Below are 24,248 nucleotides of genomic sequence, written 5' to 3'. Positions count from 1 at the left end.
CTGACTTTCTTAACCAATGTATAGTACTTAGCAATGTGTTAAATTTCTTCTCACTAGAGTTCTTATAATTAGGATAAGTAATTCAGTCATCCAAAGACTTGGCCGTCCTTCTCAATATACAAAAATTAAGTTTCATTCCTCTTGTTATCTTTCATGGAAAGAGAGAAGGACAAGAAAAGAAGTCTTCCTTCTTCTTCTCTTGACCCTCTACACCACAAGATCTATATTATCACCATATGTCTATGATTTATTACAAACAAAAACATCAGCAATTATTCAAATATCAAATGATGATGAGGCCTATCATGCTACAATACTAATAAAATTTAAAATTTCACTATTGTGAAAATATTGGTTATTTAAAGTATGTATGTTCAACAAATTTATTAATTTATCCATCTTTTTATTGAACAAGTATTTATTAAGAATTTAATATGTGCAAAACTACCAAAGGCCTTGGGAAATGCTAAAATAACTTTAAAAACACACTCTTCCCACATACATGAAGTTTGTAGTCTAGTAAAATAATGAAACAAACAGAAGTAAATATATAATATTACATAATTAGGTAAAAGAAAACATTATTGGAGTTCTAGAGAGGAACTTAAATATTGACTTGGGTAATCAGGGTACACTTCCTGGAACACTTAGCCTAAAATTTAAAATTAACGAAACTTATAAGAATTCAACAGGTAAATGGAGAGGAAGAAGCATGTGTTCCTGTGAATATAGATAGTATAGAATATGAATAAGGAGTGGAAAAATACTTCAATTTGATGTGTATAGGATTTGTGTCATAAGACTGATAAGATAATGATAAGGTAAATTTATATATATATATATATATATATATATATTTCTTAAAATATATAAAACTTCTCATAAATATATATACAATAAATTATAATATATAGAAATATATTATAATGGATAGTATATAATAAATAAATCTTCTTATAAACTTTTTAAATGATAAAATAGAGGAGATGAGTCCAGAAAGACAAGATTATACTAAGTAGTAGATCACACTGAAAGACAGATGCAATAATTTGATCTTGATTTGAAGACATGGGGGAAACACCAAATATTTTTAAGAAGAAGGATGAAGGAAGAAGGACCCAAGATGGCAGAGTGAGCAGTAAATTGCTGTATTTCTCCCATAGTCACCTCCAAACAACCACAAAACAGCTACTCAGAATGAATCATGCAACTTCAGAATCAAGAGAAAGATAAGATAGAGCAATCTTCTAATCTTGGAGATTGAAGGACTGGAAAAAAAATAGTGTGTCTTATTCAGATAAAAGGGGAACACATTCCAGGACAGGAAGCGTCCCAAAAAGTCAGCAGCAAGCCCCATCTCAGCAAACCAGGGGAAGATTCCGAGCCCCAGTGTGGTGAAGCAGGCAAAGGTTAGTACCAGAACCCTCCTCCTCAATTCCACCACACACACACATGCACATACCTCAGCATAGCCAGGGGAACCAGCGGACTCCAGAAAATCACCAGTATTTCAGTAAATCCCTGGGGAGTCAGGCATCCTCCAGTAGTCAGACCTGCACGTGCTTCAGTGCAGCTGAAGGGAAACACAGAAACCCCCCACTAGGCTTCAGCATATGCCATACACCACCACTAGGACACTGGCTGAGTGTCAGGTAAGCTGCTAGAAATAAACGTCTCCAGTAATAGCAGTCAACCCCCACCTAAACCCCTCAGTGCAGCACTGGACACAAGGGTGCCCATATATCTCAGGGCAACATCAGTACAGTACCAGGTAATCAGCCAGGGCCTGCAGACACTGGCACAAGAAACCTGAGACCTAGAGCCTCTTCAGGCCCTGAAGCAGAGATCAAATTTAAAAGAAAGAAAAAGAACCCCCTCTCAAAAAAAAGAACAAAGAAAAAATAATAATGTGACCATAGAAAATTATTATAGTGACAAAGGAAGTGCTCTCAAGCCCAGAAAGATCTCGAGGAAGAGCTCAAGAAGGAGCTTAAAAATCATATGCAGGAGGAGCTGAGCCAAGAGGGTGGAGTAGAAGCAGGGACATGCTAGAGCTCTACCCTCAAACTCCTCAAAAATATATGTAAAAATGACTCTAAATAAACACTATAGCAGAATTTCAAGTCCAAAACAATATGGAAGATCCAGAGAAAGAGTGAAATACACTTGGTTGGGAATGGAACTCAGTGTTGCATGACTCACACCAACATGGACAGAGCAAGAGACGGCCTTAAGGGACTGACACACTGGTGGCTGAAACATTTTCCAGACTTTTCAAGCCACAAATATTTTTTTTTATATTAAATTTATTTATTTAACTTTTAACATTCATTTTCACAAAATTTTGGGTTACAAATTTTCTCCCCTTTTATCCCCTGCCCCCCCCCCCCCAACACCAAGCATTCTAATTGCCCCTATGACCAATCTGCTCTCTCTTCTATCGTCCCTCTCTGCCCTTGTCTCCATCTTCTCTTTTGTCCTGTAGGGCCAGATAGCTTTCTATACCCCTTTACCTATATTTCTTGTTTCCTAGTAGCAAGAGCACTACTCGACAGTTGATCCTAACACTTGGAGTCCCAACTTCTTTACTCCCTCCCTCTCCACCCCTTCCCTTTGGAAGGCAAGCAATTCAATATAGGCCAAATCTGTGTAGTTTTGCAAAAGACTTCCATAATAGTTGTGTTGTATAGGACTAACTTTATTTCCCTCCATCCTATCCTGTCCCCCATTACTTCTATTCTCTTTTGATCCTGTCCCTCCCCATGAGTGTCGACCTCAAATTGCTCCCTCCTCCTCATACCCTCCCTTCTATCATCCCCCCCCACCCTGCTTATCCCCTTATCCCCCACTTTCCTGTATTGTAAGATAGGTTTTTATACCAAAATGAGTGTGCCTTTTATTCTTTCCTTTAGTGGAATGTGATGAGAGTAGACTTCATGTTTTTCTCTCACCTCCCCTCTTTATCCCTCCACTAATGAGTCTTTTGCTTGCCTCTTTTATGAGAGATAATTTGCCCCATTCAATTTCTCCCTTTCTCCTCCCAATATATTTCTCTCTCACTACTTGATTTCATTTTTTTAAAATATGATCCCATCCTCTTCAATTCACTCTGTGCACTCTGTCTCTATGTGTGTGTGAGTGTGTGCATGTGTGTGTGTGTATAATCCCACCCAGTACCCAGATACTGAAAAGTTTCAAGAGTTACAAATATTGTCTTTCCATGTAGGAATGTAAACAGTTCAACTTTAGTAAGTCCCTTATGACTTCTCTTTGCTGTTAACCTTTTCATGGTTCTCTTCATTCTTGTGTTTGAAAGTCAAATTTTATTTTCAGCTCTGGTCTTTTCATCAAGAATGCTTGAAAGTCCTCTATTGCATTGAAAGACCGTTTTTTCCCCTGAAGTATTATACTCAGTTTTGCTGGGTAGGTGATTCTTGGTTTTAGTCCTAGTTCCTTTGACTTCTGGAATATCCTATTCCATGCCCTTTGATCCCTTAATGTAGAGGCTGCTAGATCTTGTGTTATCCTGATTGTATTTCCACAATACTTGAATTGTTTCTTTCTAGCTGCTTGCAATATTTTCTCCTTTACCTGGGAATTCTGGAATTTGGCCACAATGTTCCTAGGAGTTTCTCTTTTTGGATGTCTTTCAGGCGGTGTTCTGTGGATTCCTTGAATATTTATTTTGCCCTCTGGTTCTAGAATCTTAGGGCAGTTTTCCTTGATAATTTCATGAAAGATGATGTCTAGGCCCTTATTTTGATCATGGATTTCAGGTAGGCCCATAATTTTTAAATTGTCTCTCCTGGATCTATTTTCCAGGTCAGTTGTTTTTACCATGAGATATTTCACATTATCTTCCATTTTTCCATTCTTTTGGTTTTGTATTGTGATATCTTGCTTTCTCACAAAGTCTTTAGCCTCCATCCGTGCCATTCTAATTTTGAAAGAACTATTTTCTTCAGTGAGCTTTTGAATCTCCTTTTCCATCTGGCTAATTCTGCTTTTGAAAGCATTCTTCTCCTCATTGTCTTCTTGAACCTCTTTTGCCAGTTGAGTTAGCCTATTATTCAAGGTGTTATTTTCTTCAACATTTTTTTGGGTCTCCTTTAGCAGGGTGCTCATTTGTTGTTCATACTTTGACTTCATGTCTCTCATTTCTCTTCCCAGCTTTTCCTCCACCTCTATAACTTGATTTTCAAAATTCTTTTTGAGCTCTTCCATGGCCTGAGCCCATTGGGTGGGCTGGAACACAGAAGCCTTGCCTTCTGTGTCTTTGCCTGATGGTAAGCATTGTTCTTCCTCATCAGAAAGGCAGGGAGGAAATGCCTGTTCACCTAGAAAGTAACCTTCTATAGTCTTATTTCTTTTCCCTTTTCTGGGCATTTTCCCAGCCAGTGACTTGACCTCTGAATATTCTCCTCACACCCACCTCGCCTCCTGATCCTCCCAGCCAGCGTTTGGGGTCTGAGATTCAAATGCTGCTTCCAGCCTCAGGGCTTTTGGCGGGGGCAGGGCTGCTATTCAGTGTGAGATTAAGTTCAGGTGCTCAGGTGGGGGCAGGGCCACCTCTCAGGCTCAGTTCCCTCAGGGGGTTTATGCACAGACCTTCAACAATGGATCCAGGCTCCTGCCCACCCGGGGAGCCCCAGTCTGCCGCTGCCCCTCAGCCTCTGCCTCCCGAGGGGGCCCGAGCCATGGGGGCACCCCGCTCCCCTCTCGACCCACCAAAGAGACTCTCTCACCAACCCCCATCACCTGTGGGTGGAGGCACTTGTGCGGCTGCTGGAGATCCCGTCCCTGAAGCCTGCTCGGGTCTGTTCCTCTCGGTGCCGAAGCCACGGCAGGTCTGGGCTGAGCTCCGCGTCTGCAGCACGATGGACCTTTTGCGAGAGGTTTGCAGGTCCCTCTGGAACAGAAATCTCCTTCTCTTCACTGTTCTGTGGCCTCACTGCTCCAGAATTCACCGTGAGTTACTTTATACCGATGTTGTATGGGTTGTGGGTTCAGAGCTATGTGTATTTGCGTCTTTCTACTCCACCATCTTGGCTCCACCACCCCCCCCCCCCCAAGCCACAAATATTAAAGACAACTTCAAAAGTGAGTGGGAAGTGAGCTGGGGACCCCCAGCCCCACCCAAACCCAGTCCCAGGGTAGGGGCCACCACTGGTGAAGGAGAAGGCTGCTATTGGAACCATTCACTTAATAAAGGGCTCAAAATCCAAGTAATCAGCTAGGAAAATCATCAAACTGAGGGAAAAGAAGGAGACTTTAGATTCTTGGTGAAGAGCCATATTGTGATGTCATTGATGAAGAGGAAGATCAAAACATACAACAAGAAGAAGACGACAATGCCAAAGGTCTTGCATCCAAAGCCTCCAAGAAAAATGTGAATTGAAGAGAAAGGGAGAAATGGAATGGGGAAAATTATCTCTCATGAAAGAGGCAAGAAAAAGCTTTTTCAATGGAGGGGCAAAGGAGGAGGTGAGAGGACAAAAGTGAAGCTTACTCTCATCACATTTGACTTAAGGAGAGAATAACATGCATACTCAATTTGGTATGAAAATCTATCTTACACTATAGGAAAGTTGGGGCTTCTCCAAGTTGGGGCTTCTCCAAGTAGGAAAGTTGGGGATAAGTGGGGTGGGGGATAATAGAAAGGAAATAGAAAGGGGGGTGGGGGATAATAGAAAGGAAATAGAAAGGAAATAGAAAGGAGGGAAAATGGGAGGAGAGAATAATTAGAAGAAAACACTTTTGGAGAGTGACAAGGTCAAATGAGAGAACAGATGAAATGGGGGACAGGATAAGACAGAGGGAAATACAGTTACTCTTACACAACATGACTATTAGGGAAGTCTTTAGCAAAACTACACACATATAACCTATATTGAATTGTTTGCCTTCTCAGTGGGAATGGGTGGGGAGGGAGGAAGGGAGAGAAGTTGAAACTCAAAGTTTAAGGAATGAACATTGAGAACTGTTTTTACATGCAACTGGGAAATAAGAAATACAGATAACGATGAGGGAGCCAAGATGACAGACTAGAAAGATACACTTATGCAGGGTCTCCCCACACAGCCCACAAAATACCTGTAGAGAGGGACTCTCAACAAATTCTGGAGCAGCAGAAGTGGAGAACAACAGAGTGGAGGAGATTTCCAGCCCACGGTGACCTGAAAGGCCCATGGAAATGCCAGTTGTACCAGATGCAGAGTGGAGCCCAGTCCAGCTTTGGCCACGTGGCGCAGCATGATAAGACTCTGGGAGGAGGACACCTCAGAGGCAGAATGTCCAGATGCAGCAGCGGGTCCTCAGATCTCTCAACCCACAGTTCCCAAAGGTCAGTGATGGGGTTTTATCAGCTGGCCAGGAAGGGAGAAGGGCCTTCCCATAGCTCCAACAGCAGACAGTGGCCACAGAGGCTGCACAGCAGCCCATAGACCACCCCATTGTTGGATCATAAAAACCCTGGGGTCACTGAAGAGCTGAGTCTTACCTCAGCCCTGGGTGGAGGCCCTGGGTGAGCTGGTCTTTGTGTCACATTGAATGGCAGCCCTGCCCATCCAGCTTATCTGAAAATCAGCCTCCAGTGCTGACTTGGAGGAACTGAAGGACAGGTGGCTGTGGAGAGGTAACTGCTAAAATTTTGAGCATAAAAATCCCTCTCTGCATCCAGACCAGTACACAGTCAAGCGATTGTGCCACCTTGGAGGAACTGGAATCTCACAGATTCCCAGAGTATACCCTACTCTTGACAAAGAATCCAAAAGTCAAGCAACTGGTTGGGAAAATGCCCAAAAAAGGGAAAAAAATAAGACCATGGAAGGTTACTTTCTTGATGAAGAGATATCTTCTCCCATCCTTTCAGGTGAGGAAGAACAATGCTTACCATTAGAGAAGGACATAAAAGTCAAGGCTTCTGTATCCCAAACATCCAAAATAAATATTCAATGGGCTCAGGCCATGGAAGAGCTCAAAAAGGATTTTAAAAATCAAGTTAGAGAGGTGGAGGCAAAACTGGGAAGATAAATGAGAGAGATGCAAGAAAAGCATGAAAAGCAGGTCAACACATTGCTAAAGGAGACCCAAAAAAATGCTGAAGAAAATAACACCTTGAAAAATAGGCTAATTCAATTTTGAAAAGAGGTTCAAAAAGCCAATGAGGAGAAGAATGTTTTAAAAAACAGAATTAGCCAAATGGAAAAGGAGGTCCAAAAGCTCACTGAAGAAAATAGTTCTTTAAAAATTAGAATGGAATAGATGGAGGCTAATGACTTTATGAGAAACCAAGAAATCACAAAACAAAAGCAAAAGAATGAAAAAAATGGAAGATAATGTGAAATATCTCATTGGAAAAACTGAGCTGGAAAATAGATTCAGGAGAGACAATTTAAAAATTATGGGACTGCCTGAAAGCCAAGATCAAAAAAAGAACCTAGATATCATCTTTCATGAAATTATTAAGAAAAACTGCCCTGATAGTCTAGAACCAGGAGGAAAAATAAATATTGAAAGAATCCACAGATCACCTCCTGAAAGAGATCCAAAAAGAAAACTCTTAGAAATGTTGTAGCCAAATTCCAGGTTCCCAGGTTAGGGAGAAAATATTACAAGCAACCAGAAGGAAACAATTCAAGTACTGTGGAAACAATCAGCATAACACAGGAATTAGAACCTTCTGCACTGAAGTTCAGAAAGATTGAAATATGACCTTCCAGAAGTCAAAGAAGCTAGAATTAAAACCAAGAATTACCTACCCATAAAAACTGAATGTAATACTTCAGTGGAAAAAATGGAACTTCAATGAAACAGAGGACTTCCAAGCATTCTTGTTAAAAAGACCATAGCTGAATAAAAAATTTCACTTTCATATATAAGAATCAAGAGAAGCATGAGCTCTCCTCCCTGCTCTCCCTGACAGCCTTGCATGCTATCCTCTCTCTTCTGCCACCTCTCTGTTGTTCCCTTTGGGCTCCAGGGAGGAAGAAGTTCCTCCTCACTCTAGACCAAAGCACACCTAGACTCTCCATTATCCCTCCTCCCCATCCCTACTGTCCCAGGAACTAGAACATGCTCCAGATTATCCAAGATGGTCTCAGAAGTGCAGATAGCTGATGAAATATGCTGCATTTTCTGATCTGAAGGTTCAGACATCTTCCACACCAGAAGAAAGCAAGAAAAAAAGGAAGGCCATTATCTTTTGTCTCATTAGTGACAAAAAATGCTTTATTGTGGAAGAAGGCAAAGAGATCTTAGTGAGAGATGTTTGCATAACCATTATTTATGCTTTCAAGCATTTTTGGGAATGCTTCCTGAAAAGGATGTGACTCATGTTATTTGAAGCAAGCTTTGAAACAAAGGAATCAAGAAGAGTTGATGTTTTTCTAGCACCTCCTAAAAGTAAAATGATCTATGCAAGTTCCAAAGATACAACCAAAAAAAAACTTCTAGACATTAAACATGATTGTCAAGCAAACGCACCAGAAGATCTCAGCTGGGCTTGTCTTGCTGAGAAACTAGGAAAGCCCTTAATTTTAGCTTTTGAAGAATGTCCTGTGCAGATGATCATGTCGCTGCCACAAGGTTGAAAAACTTCCACGTTTAATGTACCTTCTTGCTAAATATGTAAAACAAATATACTTAGGCCAGATTTTCATTGAAGAGGAGCTGTCTTGTTCTAGATTAAACTAGAGATTATATAAACCTGCACAAAATAACCCTAAATATACCTAAAATGTAAAGTTTCATTCATTGTAAATTAAATTTTTGCTGTCTGAGAATCAACTGGCAAGTTGAGGTTAAGACTATTGTTTTAAGCTGAGAGTTTTTAATTATGCAATTAAAAGAAAAACTTGGTCATAATGAGAGAACAGAGAATTAACACTTATTTTTGTAACTACCATAGTTACTGTCTCTCCTTTGATTACCATAATGTTCATAATCTGATGGCAAGTTAGGCTCTTTTTTAACCTTCCTTGAGCTAAAGAGAAAGTGGATTTGAAGTTGTAAATGAATGGAAAGAGTTTCTCCTCAAATTCTAAACCAATACTAATCCACTAAATACAGTAGTAAGTCAGGTCAGGCTGTCTTTACTTTAACAGTTAATGTGTGATAAACACTGCCTTAAATTTGTGTACACAAATAGTAAAAGCTAATATTTCAAAGCACTGTTTAAAACATATAGTACACAGGAAACAACTCTTCGAACCTATGGTAAAGCTCTTCTATTAACTGGCTGAGAGATTTTGTTCTGATGAAATAATCTCTTGTTCTGAAAATTACAGCATATTCTGGAGTGATTGTGGAATATCTTTATGTTCCACCAAATTATGACAGAAAACAAATTCTTGCTCTACTGTATCTTGGTTTGTCAACAAAGACAACAGAATGCTGTACTGACAAACTAAGGAGCTTATGAGATCTTGAATCACATATTCTTCAGAACTATCCTGCTTCTAGTACTATAATCTATGGAAGATCATTAAGCAAATGTTTAGTTTGGGACATAGGAAGACTTTTTAATTTCCTATAGAGATATGCTGATTTTATGTGAAATGGGTAACAGGAATGCAACATAATACTCACTTTAATCATCTACTTTAGGAAAGTTTTCAGGGCTTGTCTAAACACCATGGGCATTACATTTTTGAACAGCGTAGAGATGCACAAAACAAATGCAGAGGTAGCAGATTGGCTTTATTTAATAAAAGAATTTTTTTTTAAAGATGCATGAAAAGGTTAACAGGAAAGAGAAACCCTAAGGGACTTGTTAAAGTTGAATTGTTTACATTCCTCCATGGAAAGATGGTATTTGTAACTCATGAGACCTTTCTCAGTATTGAGATGATTGGAGGGAATCTATATGTGTGTATGCGTGTGTATCAGTGTATGTATATGTTTGTATATATGTATATATGTATGTGTGTGTATATATATATATATGTGTGTGTATATTATATATATGTATATATATATATACATATATATAATATACACACACACATATATATTATATGGAGACAGAAAGAGAAAGAGAGAGAGCACAGGATGAGTTGAATATGAAGGGATGATATCTAAATAAGAAAATTAAGTGCTAAGAGGAATGTACTAGTAGAAAGAGAAAGGGAGATGTAGAATGTAGTAAATCATCTCACTTAAAAAAAAACAAGAAAGAACCTTTACAATGGAGAGGAAAAACAGGAAGATGAGAGAGAATAAGGGAGCCTAACTTTCATGAGATTTGGCTTCAGGAAGGAATAACATACATACTCATACATACTCATACAAGGAATAACATACATACATACTCAATTGGAAATTTTTCTTTCTGTACAAGAAATCAGAGGGGGAAGGAGATAAGAGAGGGGGGGAATCACAGAAGGAACAGAAGATTGACAGAAGGGGTGATTGGAACAAACACTTTGGTAGAGGGACAGGTCAAAGGAGAGAATAGAATAAATGGAGAGTGAGACAGGATAGAAGGAAATATAGTCTTTCATAGCATGACTGTTATGGAAGTGTTTTGCATGACTACATGTGTATACTCTATAATCAAATTGTTTGCCTTCTCAAAGGTGGATGGGGAGAGAGGAAGGGAGAGAATGTGAAACTCAAAGTTTCAAAAGTGAATGCTACAAATTGCTTTAACTTGCTACTAGGAAATAAGATATGTAGGCAATAGGGTATAGAAATTTATCTTTCCCTACAGGAAAATAGAAAAGGATAAGGGGGGGGGGGGTTGATAGAAGGGAGGGTCGATAGGAGGAAAGGGTAATCAGAATACCCACTGGTTCTTAGGTGGAGGTGGGAGGAATGGGAAGGAAATTTGAAATTCAAAATTATGTTGAAAACAGAAAACAAATGAATTTTAAAAAATCATATAAGATAGGTAAAAGAAAAAATGGAAAAAAATGTAAGAGCATCATGAAAAAAGCTCAACAGCTTAAGAAACCGCTTAAAAAGTAGAATTAATCAAATGGAAAAGGAGATACAAAAATCCACTGAAGAAAACAATTCCTTAAAGAGTACAACTGGCCAAATAGAAAAGAAAGTACAAAAGTTAATTGAAGAAAACAAGACCTTAAAAGTAAGAACTGGGGAAGTAGAACCTAATGACTCTATGAGACATCATTTAGCAATCAAATGAATTCAAAAGAATGAAAAAAAATTGAATAAAATGTAAAATTTTATGGGAAAAATTACCAATTTGGAAAATAGATCCAGGAGAGACAATATCAGATTCAAGAGTAGTAATCCTGATCTTAGACAAACAAAAAGCAAAAACAGATCTAATTAGAAGAGATAACTAAGGAAGCTACATCTTGCTTAAAGAAAACAATGACATAAGATGGTAGAGTAGAAACAGGTCCCTGTCTGTGTTCTACACCTATACTCCTGAAATCATCTGTAAAAACAAAAATGACTGAACAAATTCTAGTGCAGCAGAAGCCACAAAGTAATGGAAAGAGATTTACAATCCAACATAATCTAGAATGCCCAAAGGCAGGTTCTATTGCACAAAGCTCAAAGCAGAGCAAAGCTGACCATGGGACACCTACACAGATGTGATTGGAGCAAGCCTCAGGAATCCAAGTCACTGCACCATGGTTTCCAGGCTTCTCAACCCACAAATGCCAAAAGCTTCAAAGGTCGGTGGGAAAGCTCTCTCACCTGAGTGAGAGAGAAATGTGGTCTGGCCACAGTTCTAACCCCCGATTCAAGGCATAGGCAGCCACTGTTGCAGTGGCTAACTGCTTCTGGAGCTTTCAGTCTACACACAGTGAGGGAATTAGGCAGCTGAAATGGGTCCTGGGGGGTGGTCCTGTGGAAAAGAGGAGAGCAGGTTTCCTGCAGCTGGTGGTGGCTGTGGAGAGGGAATCCTATTCATAGGTTCAGGGCAGAAAAGAGTGCTTATGGTTGCTCGTAGAAAAGACTGAAAGCCAGAAGAAGAGTAAACACCTCTCCTTTTATCACATCACTTTGGAAAAGCTGAGAATTTATCCGTGGAGATATCTCTGAAAGCAGCTGCAGGAAACTCCTAAAACTTGGGGCAGTGAACACTCCACCTGACAAGTAACTCAGACATCAAATAATTGCCTGGGGAAAAAATGAAAAGAGGGGAAAAATAAGATTATAGAAGGTTACTTTCTTGATGAAAAGGTGTTTTCTTAGTACAAGGAAGATCAAAGCATACAACCAAGGGAAGACAATAAGATCAAGATTTCTACATCCAAACCTCCAAGAGAAATAAGAAATGTTCCCAGGCCATGGAAGAGCTCAAAAAGGATTTTGAAAATCAAGTAAGAAAAGTAGAGGAAAAACTGGGAAGAGAAATGAGAGCAATGCAAGAAAATCACGAAACAGAGCTAACAGCTGCTAAAGGAGAGAAAAAGAGACACTGAAGAAAATAATACCTTTAAAAATAGACTAAGCCAAATGACAAAAAATGGTCCAAAAAGTCAATGAGAAGAAGAATGCCTTAAAAAACAAAATTGGCCAAATGGAAAAGGAGGCTCAAAAGTTCACTGTAGAAAATAATTCCTTCCAAATTAGAATGGAGCAAATGGAAACTAATGACTTTATGAAAACCCTAGAAATTATAAAACAAAACAAAAAAATGAAAAAAAAATAGAAGACAATATGAAATATCTCATTGGGAAAAAAGGACATAGAAAATAGATTCAGGAGAGATTATTTAAAAATTCTTGGTTTACCTGAAAATAATGATAAAAAAAAGAGGCTACACAACATTTTTTAAGAAATTATGAAGGAAGACTGCCCCCTATATTCTAGAACCAGAAGGTAAAATAGAAATGGAAAGAATCCACTAATCATCTCCGGAAAGAAATCCCAAAAGGGTAACTCCTGGTAGTATTGTAACCAAATCCAGAGGCCCCAGGTCAAAAAGAAAATGTTGCAAGCAAAAAAGAAGGAAACAATTAAAGTATTGTGAGAACACAATCAGCATAACACAGGATTTAGCAGCTTCTACATTAAGGGATCAGAGGACTTGGAATATGATAATCCAGAGGTCAAAGGAGCTTTGATTAAATCCAAGAATCACCTAACCAGCAAAACTGAGAATCATACTTCAGGAGGAAAAATGAAATTTCAGTGAAATAGAGAACTTACATTTTTGTTGAAAAGACCAGAACTGAATAGAAAATGTCACTTTCAGATACAAGAATCAAAAGAAACATGAAAAGGCAAACAGGAAAGAGAAGCCGTAAAGGACTCATTAAAGTTGAACTGTATACATCCCTACATGGAAAGATGATATTTGTAACTCATGAGATTGCTCTTAGTATTAGGGTAGTTAAACACACACACACACACACACACACACACACACACACACGTGTGTGTGTATGTGTATAGTATTATATAGGTGTAGGTATGTGTATATATATATATATGTATGTATGTATTCACACATAGACATATATACACATAGACAGAGGTCACATGATGAGCTGAATACAAAGGGAGGATATGTAAAAAATCAAGTTACATTTTGAAAAGAATGTACTGGGGAAAGAGAAAGGGCAATGTAGAATATAGTAAAGGTTCTCATATGAAAGAGGCAAGAAAGAGTTTTTACAATGGAGGGGAAGAGGAGGGAGGTGAGAGGGAGTAAGTGAACCTTACTCTCATTAGATTTGGCTTAAGAATAGAATAAGATATATTGAACCCAGGATGGAAATACATCTTATCTTCCAGGAAGGCAGAAAAAAAGGGGATAGGAGAGGGAGGATAATATAGGGACAGTAGATTGGGGGAAAGGGTAATCAGAAGCAAACACTATTGTAGGGGAACAGGTGAAGGGAGAGAATGGAGTAAATGGAGGGCAGAACAGGACAGAGGAAAATGTGGTTAGCCTTTCACAACATGACCCTTATGGAAGTGTTTTCTTGGCTACACATGTGTGACCTATATTGAATAGTTTGCTTTCTCAATGAGGATGGGTGGAGAGGGAAGAACAGAAAGAATGTAAAACTCATAGCTTTAAAAATGAATGTTAAAAATTATTTTTTCATGCAATTGGAAAATAAGGTGTATGGGCAGTGTAGTATAGAAATCTATCTTGTCTTACAGGAAAACAGAGGGGAGGGGTGGGAGAAGGGGATAATAGAAGGAAGGGTAGATTGGTAAAGGGGGATTAGAGTGCACACTGTCTTGGAGTAAGGGAGGGGAGAAATGTGGAGAAAATTTGGAATTCAAAATCATGTGGAAGTGAATGTTGCAAACTGAAAATAAATAAATTATATTTTTAAAAAAAGGAACTGAAGACAATGAAGCAATAAGATTAGAAGAGCAAGGAATAATTTACACATCAGATCTATATAGAGGGGAAAGAATTCATGACCACACAATAGATAGAGATGGAGAGCATTACAAAATATAGCATCCATAATTTTGATCACATTAAATTTAAAAACTTTTGTACAGACAAAACCAATGCAACCAAGTTTAGAAGGAAAGCAGAAAACTGGGAAATAATCTTTACTGCAAGCAACTGTGATAAGGGCTTCATTTCTCAAATACGTGAGAACTGAGTCAAACATATGAGAATGCAAGCCATTCCCCAATCGATAAATAGTCAAAGGATTGGAATAGGCCATTTTCAGATGAAGAAATCAAGGTTATCTATAGGCATAAGAAGAAGAGCTCTAAATTACTTTTGATTAGAAAAACGTAAATTAAAGCAAATGAAATACCAATTCACATCAAGCCAATTGGCTAACATAAAAGAAAAGGAAAATGATGAATGTTGGAAATGATGTGGGAAAATTGAGACAATAATACACTGTTGATGCAGTTGAGAACTGATCCAACAATTCTGGAGAGCAATTTGGAACTATGCCCAAAAGACTATAATATTGTGCATACCCTTTGGTCCAACAATACCACTACTAAGTCTATATCCCCAAAAGATCATACAAAAAGGAAAAGGACCTATGTATGCAAACATATTAAAGCAGCACTATTTATGGTGGCAAAATTTTGGAAATTGAGGGGCCCATCAATTCAGGGATGCCCATCAATTCAGGAATGTCCAAACAAGCTGTGATGTGAGTATTATTGTGTACCAAGAAATGATGAACTAGCACATTTCAGACAAACCTGGAAACACTTGTATAAACTGCTGGAAAGTGAAATGAAAGAAAGAACCAGGAAAACACTATATACGATCTCAGCAACGTGATGTGATGATCAACTGTGAAAGACTCTGCTTTTCTCTGCAACCCGATGATCCAAGACAAGTACAAAAGATTTATGAAGGAAAATGCTATCCACATTCAGATAAAGAATTGGTGGACCCTGAATGCAGATTGAAGCACATTTGTTTCACTTATTTTATTCTTTCTCATGTATTTTATTCCTTTTAATGTGTTTCTTCTTCTACAACTGTGATGAATAAGGAAATGTTTTACCTAATAGTATGTAGATAGATGTCTACAGGTATTGATATAAAGCAAATTGCCTATTGTTTTCAAGGGGAAGAAAGGGAGAGAGAAAAATCTGGAACTCAAATTTTGTAAAAAATAAATGCAAAAATTTTCTTGATATATAATTGTGGGAAAAATAAAATTCTATTTAAAGAAAAAAAAAAACCTGGCCAGAAATCTTCACAATATTTAAAGTACTGATATCACATTTTCTTGAAATTTTCCAGCCCAAGGGAAATGAACTTTGCCTCTGTGGCAACCTTTTACCCAATTTGGAGTACCTAATATTATTCAGGGATTTCTTTTCCTACTAGCTTTATTTCAGAAAGAAAATGCAATAATTTATATTGTAGTATGAAATTAAGTGAATGTATTACTTCTTTCCATGATTTGCATTTGAAATCTTTCTTATTTTCTTGAAATAAAAGAAATTGCCCTCTGTTCCAAAAAATAAAAATATTTTAAAAATTCAAAGGAGGAGCTATGTATCTATAAGTATGTAAAATTCACTGTCCTAGAAGTGGCTGAAAGGATGGATTGAAAAGTGAAGACTGGATGAAGAGACTATCTGTTTGACACTATTGTAGTCCTTGAAAAATTCTAACAAGAGCCTATATGAGGATGGGAGAAGGTGAAAGGGAATAAGAGGAGAGACTGAATAGACTTGGTAGGATATTGGATATAACAGAAAGTACGTAAGATCATGCCACTGACAATGGTTTGACAAATGGTTGTCAAAAGGTAGATCATGTTTGAGAGGAGAGCTAATAAGAGTGATCTGAATCATGTTTGATTGGCAATGCTGATGCTGCCTCTAATTAGAGATGATCTTGAATCTCAGAAAAAAAGGCTAGAACTAGAGATAAAGATTTGTGAGTCATGTGTGAATATACTCATGTTATGTATGTATGTGTGTATGCGTATATGTGTATATAACTAGTTTTTTTAAATATTTGGGAATAAATAAAGGGATAAAAGAGCATAATATAAAGGATATTTCTTAAAGGAGCCCTTATATTAAGGTTTATAAAAAGAGAATCAATCTGAAGGAGACAGAGAAATGTTAGGTAGGTACTTTGCATAGAAGTGTCACCTGTTTTGAGTATAAATAATAGGTAGTTCAGTTTTGATGAAAGAAAAGAAAAAAATTAACAGATGCTTTGAGGAAGGTTAGATTTTAGATAATATAGACATATTGTTCAGCAACAATAAGGATCCAGCTGAAATAGTGTATGTACTCTAATTGTGACGTGAATGAAATTAGCACCAAATTTGATCCCTAGACTGGCTTTAGTATAAAATTACCATGGTCCCAATCATCTTATATTAAATAGTCTTTCCGCATCATTTAGGGAAACACTAGACACTTTTGCCCCATGATTTCACTTTCCAACAATATCTTCAAGGTAAGCATTTTTATTTATACTTCAATTTGACTTGCAGTTTTATGGCTCATAAAGCTTCCCTCTTTACTCCTTCTAACACATTATCTTGATCCTAACAGTACTGGTTCTATCTAGTTCTTATCATTAGTTTTCACTCACCCATTCAAAAATTTATCCCCTCAGTATGCTTTACTTTTCTGTCATTCTGAACACTCATGCCTCTAACCCAACCTTCAGGTCTTCTACTTAATTCTTTAGTTTGTTGACCATGTATCCGCACTGAAAAAGGACATTTATCATGGCAAAAGAAAAATAAACAGTTAAAAGTACGTTTTCTTTTTACAAAATGTTAATATACTAGAAAATTCAGGATATTAAGTCACCCACATCTAACCTATCAGAAAATTAACACAAAATAACAGAAGCCCAGGGAGACTAACTTTACTTAATACCTATAAATATAATAAACTGAATATTCCAATTGTTTGTGAATGAAACCTAACTTCTATGGAGATCATTCACTCTCTTGAAGTAGTTTAAACATTTGATAGTTCTATCATACAGTTATTTTACCTTAATAAGCCATTGATTTAATGATCCTACTGAATTGATGAAGTAAAAAAGGATTATATTAAAGAGTACCAGTAGAATTCAATGCAGACTTCAGTTTAAAAATCAAACTATCTTTTTATTAGTTCACATTGTACCTATACCAATTTAGTTCCTTGATATAATGGGGTGTTTCTTATTCTAACATATGCTCACAGGCAGTTTGATTGTGCCCTCCTTCCCTTCCAGAGAGATAACATATCTTTTATAACACAAAATTAAAACAAAATGAGAAAAAAATAAGCACAGTAAATCAATATACCAAAACAAAAATGGTATTATATGCTGTAATCTACACTCATGGACCCTGTCATTTGCAAGGAAAAGGGATGATGAACAGTTTCATAGCTCCTTTTTGATCCACCTTTGTTGTTTAAATTTTCCAACCTTCAGTTTCCATCACTTGGTGGTGGTGGTTTTTTCATTAGCATTTTTGTAATTGTTATTTTTAAATAATGATATAGGAAGAATTAAGTCCTCCTACTTCATCTTACGTCAGTTGATGTGAGTCTTTCTATATTTTTCTATATTCCTCATTACACAGCATATTAATATAGCATTATATTCATGTATTACAATTTATTTAACCATTTCCCAATTGATGGGCTTTAATTTTGTTCCTAGTTCTTTGTTATTATGAAAAATATTGCTATAAATATACCAATGTGTACACCTATCTTTTTGCCAGTGAACTTTTTAACATATATGCCCAACAGTGAAATATCTGAATCAGAAGGTATGGCGGCCATTTAATCACTTTAACTGAATAATTTCAGTTGTCTTCCATATGGCTAGACCTATACAAATAGATCATCAGTATTTGTTGGAACTTTTGAGAAATTATTGGATACAAATTAAGAGACTCTGCAATGTTCCAAGACCTTTTGAAATTAAAGCAATGTCACCCACAGGTAGGGGTACCTAGGGAATTTTATTATCTATACAGAATATCTCTTACATCTGGCTACGTTTGATACCTAGTACCTTCCTTTTTACTACACTTAGTAACAATCAATGTCAACATATCAATAAAAATTATTTTAAAACTATAATGTCATCAGAGACATTTCTTTTACTGCCTTCTTCAATTACTCTTGTATAGCCATGAAGAATACCTAGTTTTTTACCTTAAAGTTGACATTTTGTTCCATTTTACCTTCTTAGCATCTCTCAGATATGCCCCTTTCTCTCCTCCAACACTGGTACCACCTTGGTAGAGACCCTTATCATCTTATGTTTGGATTAATTCAGAAGTTTGCTTCTGGAGCCACCTGCCTCAAGTCTCTCCACACTCCAGTCCATCTTCTATGCAACTGTCAAAGTAATCTTCCTAAAGTACAAAGCTAATTATGTGATCCCTCCCACATTCTAAAATCTAGTGATTGTCTATCACCTCCATATCAAATATAAAATCCTGTTTGGTGTTTTAAACCTTTGTATAAACTGACCACCTAACCCTTTTCTGTTCTTCTTATGTGTTATTCTTAACCACTTAATCTGTAATTCGGTAACACTGACCTTCTTACTGCTTCTCATCCAAGACACTTCATTTACCAACTCTGAATTTTCACTGTCTATTTTTCAACTAAAATTCTGACTTCTACACAGATATCTTTTAATGACAATTCACTCTCTGTTGCTAATTTCATTTATATCATGTTTCTCCTTCATTGTTTCCATATTGTTGCCTCATTAGACTGTGATCTTGAAAGTAAGGACTAACTTTTAACCTTTCTTTATCCCAGCTGCTTAGTATAGTACCTGATACCTAAGTGATGAGGGCATTAATGAAGGAGAGAGAGAGAGAGAGAGATAGAGAGAGAGAGAGAGAGAGAGAGAGAGAGAGAGAGAGAGAGAGAGAGAGAGAACTGAAATATTTATTGCCTTCATGGAGTTTGCATTTTTTACTGAGGGAATGCAACATGTATACAGATCAACAAAAGCAAGGTAATTTGAATAGGATAAGAATATTAACAAGACACAGCATACTGTAGTTTTTAGAGAGTTGATCTTAGAGTAAGGAAGACTGGGCTTCTTGTCTTGCTATGATACATACTGGCTGTGAGACCCTAGGCCAGTCATGTCATCCCTAGCAGCTCTTTAGTACTGGAAGTTGAAGAGAAGGTGCTGGCTTGCATTTGTAGAGAAAGTTCCTCACGGACTATCTAGGTAGCATATTAAATAGAATGCTGGACCTACAGCAGTGAATTAAAATCCATATAGAACACTAATTGACTCTGATCAAGTCACTTAACTTCTGTTTGTCTCAGTTCCTTCAACTGTAAAATGGGATAGTAATAACATCTACCTCCAGGAGTTGTTGTGAGGATCAAATTATCAAATGAGATAATAATTGTAAAATGCTTAGCATAGTGTCTAGCATATAGTGCTATATAAATATTAGCTATTATTATTAATTATTACTAATGAAATCCTATGTCCAAACATAACAACTGAAGGAATCAATAACAGGAAGCATTTATAGGATATATTAAGGTTTTTAAAGAACTTTACAAATATTGTCTCATTTTATTCTCACAACAACCTTAGGAGGTAAGTTATTATCTCCATTATACATATGAGGGAATTGAGACAAATAGATCTTAATTAATTTGTCCATGGCCCACTAAGAGTCTATAGCTATAGTAGTCCCCCATCTTCCAGGTTTAGTATTCTATATACCGACCCCATGGCTTCCTTTACTAAGGAAAAATCAAAGCTGTGTGACCCCTTCGTTGGGTCTTGAATAAATAGAGTCTATTTGAGAGGTAGAAATAAGAGAGAAGTGCATTGACAAGTAGAAAGTGCTTTATGAAAAGACACAAAGATGGAATGGGACATAAAACACCTGAAAGAGTGATATCAAATGAAGTTCAAAACGTTGGTTGAAGCTACACTTTGAAGTATTTTAAACAGAAAACTAAGTTTATATTTAATCATGGAGTCACTAAGAGCTGTGAAGAAATGTTAAGCAGTCAGTGAAAAAATGACACAATGGAGAGAATATGTCCTCTGGAATTAGAAACCCATGTTCAATTATTCAATCCAGTGCCACTGGCCTTCTTGCTTATCCTTACTGACTCCAGGACAACTTGCTGGCTCTCCCCTGCTTCAAATTCTGTCTGTCTCCTGCCCTCCCTGCAGCAAAAATCTTGCCTTATACAAGAAGCCTTTCTCATTCACCTTATCTCTGTTGATTATCTACAACTTACAACATATATACCTTTTTGGTACAAAGTTATTTTCATGTTGTCTTTACCATTAGATTATAAAGTCCTTGAGAACAGGAATTATATTTACTTCCTTCGTATACCCAAGATTTAGCACAGTGTACATAGGAACCACTTAATAAAACTTAATGAATGTTTCCTTACATGCTACCTGCCTCTAATACTTACTACTTGTGTCTTCTTGGGCAATTATTTAACTTCCCTGAGCCTCAGCTGATTCAACTGTGTAATGATGAAATTTGATTAAATGATCTCTGAAGTCCCCATTCAGATCTATGATAGCATAAAATGAACGACACAGTATAACTTGTGTGTTAGATAAATTGTTTCCATGTGTTTGTTTTCTATGTTAAGACTCCTGGGTCTATCCGTGTATCCTGTGACTGAATTTTATTTCTATTTTTGTCCACTGCCCTTAGCCCAGTGTTTAGCACTTAGTAGGCAGTTGATAAAAGTGACCAGGTGGCATGATGGATAGAGTGCAGGGCCTTGGCATTAGGGAGACCTAATCAGGTCTTCCTAAAATCTGAATTTTAATTCAGATCCTGCCTCAGACATTTATTGACTGTGTGACCCTGAGCAAGTTTCTTATTCCTGTTTGCCTTAGTTTCCTCATTTGTAAAATGAGCTGGAGAAGAAAATGGCAAACCACCTTAGAATCTTTGCCAAGAAAGCCTGCAAAATTAATCATGGTTAATCAGACATGACTGGAAAGGACTAAACTACAGGCATTTGATAAATGCTTTTCCATTAGTTACTTCATTCATTATTTAAGAAGAAAGAAGAAGGTGACTAGATGAAGTGAGACCAATTAAAAGACTATTAACAATCTAGGTAAGAAGTGAAAAGATCCCAAATTAGGGTGATTATCCTGTGGTTGGTGAAATTGACTTGAATAAAAGAAATATTGTCGAAGAAGAACTGACAAGCATAAAAGCTGGCTGGGAAAAGAGAATGAGGCAAATGGAAAAGGCAAGGACACTGATATTGAGAATATGAGCCTGGGTAGTTTCCTCAATAAAAGGGAGTTTGCATAAGAAGCAGATTTCTGGAGAATGATGATCAGTTAGTTACATTTTGGACATATCAGATTTGAAATTGAGGTGCACGTGACCCTTATCAACATGAAGGAAGCATGCCTTTCTGAAGTCATGATTGGTCATTGCCTTGATAGCAACTCTGACGTCTTTCAGTCTTGTTTTGCCCTCAATTATAGTGCTCATTGTACAAATTGTCCTCTCGGCTCTTACTTTGCTTTGTTTCAGTTCATATAATTCCTTCCTGATTTTTCTGTACAGATTTCATACGTAAGTTCTTCTGGTCACTTAGTAAGGATTTAGAAAGCAGCTACTATGTTTCAGGCACTATGATAATGCTAGAGATACAAAAACAGGCAAAAGACAGTTCATTACATTAATACTATCTTGTCACATCCATATATTACAGTTTATTGAACCACTTCCCAGTTGCTGGCTGCTCATTTTCCCCTAAATTTATTAATGTATTTGTTTTCAGTTTTCAACAACCACTTCCATAAGTTCCAGATTTTCTCATCCTCTCTCCCCTTTCACTCCCTAATCTTATATGAGTTCTACACATACATTCCTAATTAAACACATTTTCACATTAGTCATGTTGCATAGAAGAATTTGAATGATTGGGATAAACCATAAGAAAACCAAAAGAAAACAAAACATAATAAGAGAAAATGATCTACTTTATTTTGCCTTCCAACTCCATAGTTATTTCTCTGGTTGTGGGTGGCATTTTGCATCATGTGTCCTTTGGAAATGTTTTAGGACCTTGCACTGCTGTGAAGGGCTAAGTCTATCAAAAACAGTTCTCACATACTGTAACTGTTACTGCAGATAATGTCTCCTGGTTCTGCTCACTTCGCCCAGCATCAGTTCATATGAGTCTTTCCAGATTTTTCTGAAGTCCACCTGTTCATTATTTCTTATAACACAATAGTATACAATTATATTCATATACCCTAACTTGTTCAACCATTTCCCAATTAGTGGGCCTTACCTGAATTTTCAGTTCTTGACCACTGCAAAAAAAAAAACTGATATGAATATTTTCGTACATGAGTCCTTTTCCCATTTTATGATCTCTTTGGGACACAGTCCGAGAAGCAGTATTGCTGGGTCAAACTGTACACATATTTTTATAGCCCTTTGGGCATAATTCCAAATTGCTCTCCAGAATGGTCAGATCAGTTCATAGCCCCACCAACAATGAATTAGCGTGAAAACTCTCTCACATCTTTGCCAACATTTATGATCTTCCTGTTTTGTCGTGTTTGCCAATCTGATAGGTGTGACGTGGTACCTCAGAGTTGTTTTGATTTACATCTCTCCATTCAATAGTGATTTAAAGCATCTTTTCACTTGACTATAGAGAATTTTAATTTCTTCCTGTGAAAACTGTTTGTTCATATCCTTTGATCATTTATCAATTGGGGATTGACTTGTAGTCTTGGAAATTTGACTCAGTTCTCTATATATTTTAGAAATGAGGTCTTTATCACAGACACTATTTGTAAAAACTCTTTTCCAGTTTTCTGCTTCCTGCTAATCTTAGTTGAATTGGTTTTGCTTGTACAAGAACTTTTCAATTTAATGTGATCAAAGTTATCCATTTTGCATTTCATAATGTTGTCTATCTCTTGTTTTTTCATAAAATCCTTTATTCTCCACAAATCTGACAAATAAACTTTTCCTTGCTCCCCTAATTCATTTATATTATCAGTCTTTATACCTAGATCATGTAACCATTTGGACTTTATTCTGGTATGCAATGTCAGGCATTGGTCTATGCCCAGTTTCTGCTACACTCTTTTCCAGTTTTCCCAGCAGTTTTGTCAAACAGTGAGTTCTTATCCCAGAGGCTAGGGTCCTTGAGTTTATCAAACAGTGGACTGCTACAGTCATGGACTACTGTATCTTGTATACTTAACCTATTCCCCTGATTTACCCCTCTATTTCTTAACCAGTATCAACTGGTTTTGACAATTGCTGTTATATAATTTAAGATCTGGCTAGGCTACCTTCCCTAGCATTTTTTTCATTAATTACCATTATATTCAGGACCTTTTGTTCTTCCAGATGGATTTTTATATCATTTCTTCTACTGCTATTAGATACTTTTCTGGTAGTTTGATTGGTATGACATTTATTTATACCCACACCCCTTATCGAAGTATATCCCTTTTAATTGTCAGAATAAATATAAAAATCTCAAGGTTAACAATGATCAGCTTCCCATGCAAGAATGTAAATAGTTGACCCTTATTGAATAACATGCTGGTTTTTTTCCTGTTTACCTTTTTATGCCTCATTTGAGTCTTGTATCTGAAGATCAAATTTTCTATTGAGGTCTGGTCTTTTCATCAAAAATATCCGGGAATCCTTATTTCACTGAATTTTCATCTCCTTGCATAAAAGATTATGCTCAGTTCTGATGGGTTGTAGTCCAAGTTCCTTGGTTGTAGTCCAAGCTCCTTTCCCTTATGGAATGTTATATTGCAGTCTCTCTAATCTTTTGTTCTAGAAGTTGCAAGGTCCTGT

General features: G+C 37.0%; 1 protein-coding gene and 1 pseudogene across 3 annotated transcripts in view; both read left to right on the top strand.

The window, feature by feature from the left end:
- LINGO2 (leucine rich repeat and Ig domain containing 2) overlaps positions 1-24,248 on the top strand; it is a 1,607,677-nt gene that overhangs the window by 778,288 nt on the left and 805,141 nt on the right. The gene's annotated exons all lie outside the window — the stretch shown is intronic.
- LOC140523909 (destrin pseudogene) lies at positions 8,093-8,715 on the top strand (annotated as a pseudogene).

Source organism: Notamacropus eugenii, chromosome 1, assembly GCF_028372415.1.
Source record: "Notamacropus eugenii isolate mMacEug1 chromosome 1, mMacEug1.pri_v2, whole genome shotgun sequence".
NCBI classification, from domain to species: Eukaryota; Metazoa; Chordata; class Mammalia; order Diprotodontia; family Macropodidae; genus Notamacropus; species Notamacropus eugenii.
Note: the sequence above shows the minus strand (reverse complement) of the source record. Positions and strands in the feature narration are given on the sequence as shown.